The sequence below is a fragment of the Zeus faber genome (assembly GCF_960531495.2).
Source record: "Zeus faber genome assembly, chromosome: 1".
Lineage (NCBI taxonomy): Eukaryota > Metazoa > Chordata > Actinopteri > Zeiformes > Zeidae > Zeus > Zeus faber.
This window is the reverse complement of record NC_137193.1, coordinates 7915454-7925239: the sequence shown is the minus strand read 5'-3', so window position 1 is coordinate 7925239 and position 9786 is coordinate 7915454.

The following is a 9786-nucleotide window of genomic DNA, read 5'->3' as shown; positions in this document are numbered from 1 at the left end:
CCGCTGTGCGGCGACCACATCATGTGCGATATAAAATCGTCAACGTGGATTACTGAGTGAGGAATTACAAGCTAATACATTTTTTCCCCCACAACTGATTTAACCTCACTTATGCGAAGAAAATAGCAGGAAAACAAATCACGGCCGGGAACGGACTCCAGGTTTTACTCCACAGCTGAGAATTCATTGGTCTGGTGTAGCGTAGCTGTCAGCCCCACGGAGAAGCAGGACGTTCTCCTAGGAGCCCCTCCGCGTGGCCTCCAGTCAAGCAATGGATTGGTGGAGTCGAGAAATCTGTCAATTTCTTCATGAGGTTTTGGTCACCTATCAACATGTTTTTTTCTCATCGCATGTCCAAGAACGTATGCATTGCACATTTTCTTCAGGTAATAACCCAACTACAAATAACTGACAGCAAATAATGAGAAAACAGAAACAGCTCCATGAACACAGATATATGGATTGTGGAAATCCCCCGCTGTGCGGGGGAAGTATAGAAGGTTTATTCACAAAGGAGGAGTAAGACGACGTGGGAACAGAATAAGGGGCGGGCGGGCCGTTTGGGGGGTCCGAGCGGGGACAGGCTGGAGGTGAGGCGCGGGTGACAAATGCGCGAGCGCCGCGCGGCGCGGGGCCCGGGGGCCGTCGCACGGGGCGAGGGCGCGATCAGACGGGGCGTGGGAGAGGAGCCGGGGTCCTTCCAGGAGAGCGGCGGTGAGCGCGACGGGGGGGGGGGGAGCAGCTGTGCCGGCCGGGCCAGGATCCAGGGGCCACGCCCACGCTGCCATGTCAGGTATGGCCACGGACACACACGGAGGAGAGGCACGTGGCCGGACGGGAAGGCGCGGCCGGGGCTGCGACACGTGCGGCCGCCGCCTCTCGATTACGCACGTTTTGGTGCGTTTAGTATTTTTAGAGCTTATAGAGATCAATGTGCATAATCAGCGGGTGTCGTGACATTTCACTGCATATATGTATGACTGTATGTACAGTACATGTATGTGACAAATATCCTCTTGATCTTGAACTTGCTTAATGGGACGAACGCAGCGTCGCCGTCCCCGGTTTCTCCTTCGGACCCACGGAGAAAAAACGGCGCCGCCTTCCTCCTGTTAACGGGCGCCGACTATTTATAGATTATGACATGTTCCGGGGAAACAAAAGGCCGTTGTATTCAAAGATTTAAACGCCTTATATTCAAGCCGGAAGCTGCCGTGTGCAACATAAACACCAAAAAACGCCAAACTCCCCCATTGATCCAACGACGTAAACAAACGGAATGATGAGGAAAAGATAGATTCCACAATTTGGAGCTTAAAGTCTCGAGGACGCCGCCGGCAGCCCGCCGAGCGCGTCGCCGACGGAGCGAAGACGGAGCCGGAAAGGAGATGACAAAAAGGAAAAAAATTGACCTTTCAGTCGCGCGTCTCCGGATGTCATTGGTTTAAGGGAGAAGATCGTGGAATGTTTCTCATTTTCCTTTTGTTTCATGTCCCATTTGCCTTTCCTTACCGGGGCGGGGTGTTTTTTTCGTTAACAGTAGCATCGTTAGCGTCGGGCGGCAAAATGAGAGGTAGCATCAATACGTGGTCCCGACCGGCTCGAGCGGCGGAAGCGGGAAACGAAAACAGAAAAAAACGAGGAACAGAAAAACAGATTTTAAATCATGTCATTTTTCTGGGAGAAAAAAGTTTCTTTGAAATCTCCATTCCTGGTTAATTTTCTTTCTTGTATCTACGCCACTGTTGCTAATACTGGATGCCATATTTTGACTGCTGTAATTACTGTCTGCTACTTTTGTTAGTAACGCCGCAATACTGTAATAACTGTAGACTAACTGCTACTTGCCGATAATGGGCTCACTAGTCAGTAGTTAGCATAGTGCTAAAAGTTAGCATAGTGCTAAAAGTTAGCATAGTGCTACAAGTTAGCATAGTGCTACTCCATGTTAACAAAGTTTAGATAGATATGCACATACTGTATGTGAAAGATATTATCCATTTTATTCTAACCGGCTTAAGGAAAAGGAGAAGATTGGGTTGGGAGAGGAATGCTAGAAATATTTGTTGGACTCAGAATGAAGAGATTGGAACAAAAATGTGTGCATGTTTTTGTGCATGTCCTTACTGACGTTAGGTGGAGGAAACGCCACGTGAGCACGGGGAGAACATGCAAACTCCACACAGAGAGGCTCCTGTTTGGGAGATAACCCGCCCGGAGCACAGTGCCAACAGCGCCCCAGGCGGGAATCGAACCCGGGCCCTTCTTGCTGTGACGCTGTCGCCTGAGACCCGGTGGAGGTACCAATCCCCCTTGACGTCCTCTGGCGCCTCAGACGACTGACGGCAATAGAAGAAAACATCTCCAGGTTTTCTCTGTTTGTCCGGCTGGAGGCGCGGGGGCGGGGTTTGAGCGTCGGCACTGGCGGTGCGGCTTTTTCTCCTGAAAGGAGGCGAAGGTTGCTGGAGTAAAACCAAGGGGCACATCCGCTGTGGTGCGGTGCCTGGACTTAAAGCCTTGATGCGTGGTTTTTTTTGGGGCGGTTCTCCCGGCTCAGGGTCTCCCAAACTGTTTCTGAAGATGCACACAATTAATCTGCCTCTAATAAACAACGAAACAATAATGCGCTGTAATTCTGTCAGGGAGCCCTGGCGGGGCGTGAATCCCCGTTTTGTGGAATCCTTGCCCCCAGCCAATGACAAGCAGAAATGTATGGAATTAATTAAGATTAGTTAAAAAAAAAAAAAGCATTTCAAGAAAAAGCGTATCAGTCTCAAAAGGAGGTCATAATTTGACTTGCTATACCAACCCAATCACACCAACGAGGCGCCACAAACGATTTAACAAATCTTCCTTGCTGAGTCGCTCGCAAAGGGTCGAGTCTCCAAAAGAGAGAGACAAACTTTTCAGCTCCGGTGTAAATGGCGGAGACGTTCCCGAATTTATTCTCACTGGAAGACAAACCAAATGCCATAAAGTCACCGTCGGTTGATGGCTTGGGTCACGTAGAGCACGTCGCCTGAACTGGCTGTGGAACAGTGGATAGGAACCAACTGTTCGTAGCGACCGTGAGAAATATTTCACTTGTTTTGATTCTGAGTTCAACTAAGCATCGACATAACAACGTTGAACGGATGGGATCGCCTGGGGCGCTGTTGGCACTGTGCTCCGGTGGGTTATCCCCCAATTTGGGGCCTTTCCGTGTGGAGTTTGCATGTTCTCCCCATGCTCACGTGGGGTTTCCTCTACCTGATGTCAGTAAGGACCCCCACCAAAAACATGCACACATCATCGTCGGACCAGCGATAGACACCTGGTACCAGGTCCCCGGGCGTCGTCGACGAACGCCGCCCACTGCTCCTGGCTGCCCCCCCGGAGGAAGGACAAGCCAGGATGGTTGAAATGCAGGGGCCACATTGAACCGGCCACCACCCAAAAAAAGCATGTGCGTGTGTATATACATATATGCATGTGTTGTAGTGCGGCGTGTCATGTGACAAACAAAGATTCTTAACATGCTACAGGTTATGAAAAGGTCGTTATGAGTTCCTGCAAGGAGGACAGTGATGTATTACACATGCGTGTTACCGGGGTGTGTCGGGTTTTTTGTTTGTTTGCCGGTTTGATCCATTCAGGACCCATTTGAGCACAACAAAGCGGGCAGAAACGTTCTACCCAGGGGCTCCATGTGAGTCTGTGGTGACCCGAAAAATCAAGAGGGTGTTGAATGGAGCTTACAGAAGGGATGCCAGGCATGGCGACCTGACCTTCATCCGATCAGCGCTCTTATCAGATCGGGGAGAGGGCACCGTGCCACGTTCAATTAGAGGAGTGCCGGCTGTGCCCCGAACTCAATCCACTCAGGAAGGAAAGGTGGTTTGCTTTAAAAGCCGCTAGTCTGGGGTTACTCTCTTTTTATTATTTTTCATTATTTTTTTGCTATTGGCCATGAGAAAAACAACTTTGGGCGGAACACTTATTTTTCCCCAGCGCAATCTTCAACTAAAATTGTTTAGCTATGAATCTGACGTAAAGCAGACAAACATTACAGCCGCCCCGAGCCGAAAATGTGAGGGGGGGGGGGGGGGGGAGATTGGTTTTATGTCAACAACTGACAGAGTTTTGGCTTAACTTCGCTAAATTAAAGATGTTTTCCTGTGGGTACGGCCCAAAACAAATGCGGTTTCGCAGAATACGCACTCTCCTCAGGTTTCACCGCCGTTTTTAATCAACAGAGATTCAAAACATCCTTTTCTTATTGCCGGTGATCAACTTCATCTTTCAAGGCTTGAAATACGGTCGTACTCCTTGCGGATGTGCCCACGCACCGCCAGCTAGTCTGCTGCCGCTGGGAGCCTGGCGACTTCTTGTCCTGCCTTGACCGCTTCTCTTCTCGTCAAGTGCACCGACGAGCTTCTCTGATTTGGAGCCTCAAGCTTTACGTCCCACAGATGGCCCCCGGATTTGAGCTCTGGCACGTTTAGTCCTGAAACACATAGAGTATCTGCCATCTAACGCAGGTGGCAAGGTGTACGAGAGATGTTCACACCTCCGCAATATGGCGCTTGGCACATGGACGTAAAAAAAAACAAAAAAAACAACACACATAAGGATGTGACCCAGTACTCCTGGGAAGCGTGGAGAACCGGAAATGAGAGAGCTAAATAGACGCAGAGAATTTTTTGCCACAGCCGACCACCTTGACTACATTTTGGAATGTAGCCTGGTCTGAACCATTTAGTGAATGCGCAGGGGGGGCTACAAAACAGTGTGTTATTCCCATTAATCATTAGGCTCAATATGATACAGATGACACCATGTCACCTTTAAGGCATTTCCATACCTTCAGTCGGTACACTCAAGTGTGTATACAGCACACCACCTTAGAACATAGGTACTGTATTACGGTCGTGGTTGGTAGTAAATCGACAGTTTGAGTCACGGCTCACGTGCAACCGTTCAATTTATTAAATATTTTTTAAATGTTGTGTTGCATGAGTAGTTATTTTATTTGCCGACTCACAGTTTACGTTACGATATGCAGATGTAGGACTGCGTCGCCAGCAAATGCATAGCGGGGAAATACACGCTGCGTCATCAACAACTGCCAAAAAAAATCCGCACGTCGTCATTAATCACTTGTCAACACAGTTTCTGACGCTTCACGTCGCCTTCTCGACTGCCAAGCGCTCCTTCTCCAAACGCGAACTAATGCAAAACTATCTGAGGAGCACAACTTGACGACATAGACTGAGTGGATTGGCCATGTTATCGATTGAAAATGACAGGGCGAAGAAGTGGGACGTAGTGGATTACTTTGCGGGGCACAGAGCTCGCTGGGTGTCCTTCAAATTGTGATGAGTACTCGATGAACTGATGGCCGCCGGGCCAATTTATCTTAATATTCTAGCTATTGATCATTCACATTAGGTAGCCCACCTGCCCCTGACGCTCATTAGTCGAAGCCGGTTCCACAACGACATGATCGCTGTGGCAGCGGTCGCATGCTGTCAGTGGTGCTGTGTGTGCAAGTTGTCGTGCACGATTTCGGCTGTGCAGGTAGGCGTGCATTATAATGTTATTCTGAAAGAAGCTTTCCAGAAGATATTTCCGACACAATTGATGCCGAAATAGCACAAAATGGGTGAATAAAAACTCACAAGAATGCAGGAAAGGAAGTGTTTGACGCTCAAAATTTCCTGGCCGAGCCTTCCTCCTCGGGAAAGAGGAATCCTCCAAAACAAAGCAGGTCCGGTCTCTCGCGACCCCGAACAGAATTAAGATAACAACAGATACGACCACATTTTTGTGTCCCTTACTGACAGGACAAAACCGAACCTCCCTTATTCTAACTTACCAGTGGATCGAACCACGAGGGGGCAGCAGCAAAATACCAACGATTTGTTCGTAAAAAATACAATACTTGACAAGACTCAGGAGTCGGGACCCAGATTATTGAGATCTTCTTAAAGATTCTTGTGGTAATTCTAGCCAACGGCCGTCTGACGCTCATTCACCGTGCGTAACACCAACTAAATCAAATCAACAAAAAAAAAACAAGGAAAATCGACTCTTTTTACTGATTGACTCGTCAAGAACCGAATTTTAAAAAACAGCGGAACCTTCCATCACCATGAATAGTTCTAAATTTCATCGTGAATCTTGTTCTGATGTCCTCTTTCTGGCTGGAGTTGGTGAACAGGATGTATTGCCTCGCAATATAGATCTTTTATTTGTTCATTTAGATATAGAATTTTTTTGTGTCATTTTAAAATGTTCCGTGGCACACCTGTTTTGTGTGGCTTCAGTTAGATTTGGGCGCTTGACAACAAAAATAAATATAATGTTATTTAAAAAAACCTACACACAAAAAACCCAACGTTAAACTGTGGATGAATTTTAGAAAAACGACTACTAGTAATACTGCTATTATTGCTGTAGGTTACCAGACAAATTGTAAATTAAGCTTGATATTTGCAGTAGAAATCACAAGAGCACATATATATTAAGAAGATATAATGAGAATAATCAGTCAAGACAGAACACCAGATGATGGACCGAGTATGTTACCTATGATAAAATATTATAAAAAGTCTACTTATGTCGGTATTTATAAACCCAAATGGAGGACCGATTACACTGTCTGCAAGGCTTATAACAAAAATGATTGACATCATTTACAAATACAACTGGACGGAAGCTCAACGTTAAGCCTCAAGCTTACAGAACTCTGTTGTGGCAGAGGTGAGCGATGAAATCAACTGAAAAAAAGTGTCAAATATGGTGTCATGTGACGATGGAAATGAATAAATGAGTCACTGCCGCTGATGCAGCCGCTCTTTTATCATCTCCCTCCGGAAAAAGCAGAGGGGATGATATTAGTACTGAAAAAAATTGAATCTGACAGCGAGGAGGGACACGTTTCCTTTTCAAGCTGCGAGGAAAAACAGCTGGCTGAGAGGGAAACCGATGACCCTGGCCTTTAAAGTGCTTAAAAGCAAAAAAAAAATGTTTCGAATAAAAGAGACTCAACATGTATTTTGTGGGGTTTTTTTTGTGTGCACAATGTAGGATTGCACTTGCTGGGTGTGGGGGAAAAAATAGATTTCAAACATGCATTATTTCATTGTATTTGGGGCAGTTTCGCAGACCATGCGCCACCCAAGCCACGTGTTCAGGGACCTCGGGCACAGAGACACAGACGACGGGGTTGTATACACAAGTTTATTGTAGAGAGAAGGCCAGTTGGAATAAGCCCAGGAGCAGATGGAGATGTGTCGGGACAAGGGCTCATCTCTCTTGAGTGAGTGTGGGGATGGGGGTTTTACCTGCTGCTTGTTTGACCAACCAACGAGCAACAGGTATGCAGCCACTCTGATCCCGATCACCTAGATCCAGGTCAGGTGTGACATCCCCACACCACAGTATTAATATTAACTTTTTACAAAATAATAAAACCTCCAGATCCTCTTTCATTGTGTACATTTCACTTTGATCTTTGGTATGGCTCACGCCAAACATGGGCAAACTCCTTCGCACAAAGTCAATATAGTGGTTTAATGTATTCATCTTTCATCGACACATGAATTTAGTCACCCTCCTACCATGGCTTCCACAATTGCCTGATCTGAAGATCACAGAACCTTTACGGGAAGTTCTGGTGCAAGATTCAATATTCAAGAGGTTTATTTGTCACATACATATACATACTTTCATACATATATGCAGTGAAATGTCAATGCAACGCAACCGGTGATTACGCACAATATGTCCTAGACTGAACACAGTAGCTACCTAAGAATTTCTACTTGACCAACCAACTGATTCCTACAACGTAATGCAGTAAGTCGAATACTATAGAATAAAATAAAATAAAATAAAATAGAATCGAAAAAGGAAATAGGTAAAGAGTGCAATGTAGATGTTCACCTCCTTCATCCCTCAAAGAATTGGCGAGAGACTGTTCTCCTTGAAGAATGGTGGATCATCCATCTACACATTGGTCTATACGACAACACTCCAAGTAGGATTGCAGCCGTATTGTAAACTATAACTTAACTGCTATAAAAAACGGCCTTTCCCAATTGAATTTACTCCAGAACTTTCAAACAACACGGATGCTATGATCATTCTTTCAAAATGAATCCACATCGACACAGATTTTTTGCAATAGATCAACTGTACTTTGTGCATCGCGTGTCAGAAAGCTTTGCTCAAATATCTTCTACCGTTTCCATAATTTAGGGAAAAGATACAGCGTCAAAGGCCCACACTCCACAACTCTAATATGCGCTCATACATGCCAAATCATTTGAGCTACAATAAGATACCGTCTCCGTGCTCTTAATACTAAACCGCTTATTACCCCTCGTTGGGAATTATGGGTCAGACATAACTTTGCATAAATCTCCGATCGTCACCCCTACCCCCCTTCCTCCCCCATTCTTGAATTGGGCCGAGGTTAGTGGGTTGACATCGATGAAATGTCCATCTGCCACCTTGGCAGGGCCAGTTGTCCTTCAGCGCGTCTGTACGTCAGCCTGCTATAACAAGCAAGCCCATGCTGAGCGCCGCAGGGGGGCTCTAAGACCCCGGGGGATTTTGCACCAGCAAACTGCTTTACTCCTTTTTTCCCAAGAAGGCAGTTTGCCGTGTAAAGCCCCAAACTCAAATATTTCCCTGAATATGTACTCTTCAGGAGCTAGAGGCTCATGTGTACTCGCCCAGTTGACAAAATGTGCTTTCCTGCTTGCCCACAGATTTATGCCGGCGACGAGCTGACAGCTTCACGGCGACAAGGAAAGTTGAGCAGGTTTCAACTTAATGCGAAAGGGCAGCACTGAGCGCCGGGTGACAGCCAATAGAAGGGAAGATACACTCTAAGTGGCGCTGATCCTTGGAAAATGGATGTCCAGACCGTTGCGTAATTGTTCATGATTAGGCAATTTAGAAAAAATGTAAACGTCCCTTAAACTATCGGAAGACTAGTTTTTTCGAGAGGTAATTTATTTTGTGAAGTAAACAGCTCCACCATTTTATTTGAGAATAGTACACACGGCGCCATCTATCTGTGTAATGTACACTGATCAGCCACAATATTAAAACCACCACTTTAAACCACTAATATTGTGAAGCTCGCCCCTCTTGCCACCAAAGCAGCTGTGACCGGTTGAGGCATTGACTCCACAAGACCTCTGAAGGTGTCCTGTGGTATCTGGCACCAAGACGTTAGCAGCAGATCCTTTAAGCCCTGGGAGTTGTGAGGTGGGGCCCCCATGGATCGGGCTTATTGTTCCAGCACATCCCACAGATGCTCCATTGGATCGGACCCTAACCCCGCCCATCCACATTACGTAGAAGAAAACATTCATCATCAGACCAGGCCACCTTCATCCATTGCTCCATGGTCCACTTCTGACCCTCAGGTGTCCATTGTAGGAGCTTTCAGGGGTGGACAGGGATCAACATGGACACTCTGACTGGTCTGCAGCTACACAGCCCCATACGCAGCGAGCTGTGATGCACTGTGTGTTCTGACACCTTTCTATCACAGCAGCATTAACTCTTTCCGAAATTTGTGCGACAGTAGCTCTTCTGTAGGATCAGACCAGACGGGTTAGACTTCACTCCCCACGTGCATCAATGAGCCCATGGGCGCCCGTGACCCTGTCACCGTCGTCCTTCTTGGACCACTTGGTAGGTACTGACCACTGCATGCTGGGAACACCCCACAAGACCTGCCGTTTTGAAGATGCTCTGAATGGTTCACTACAAAATGAATCGTCC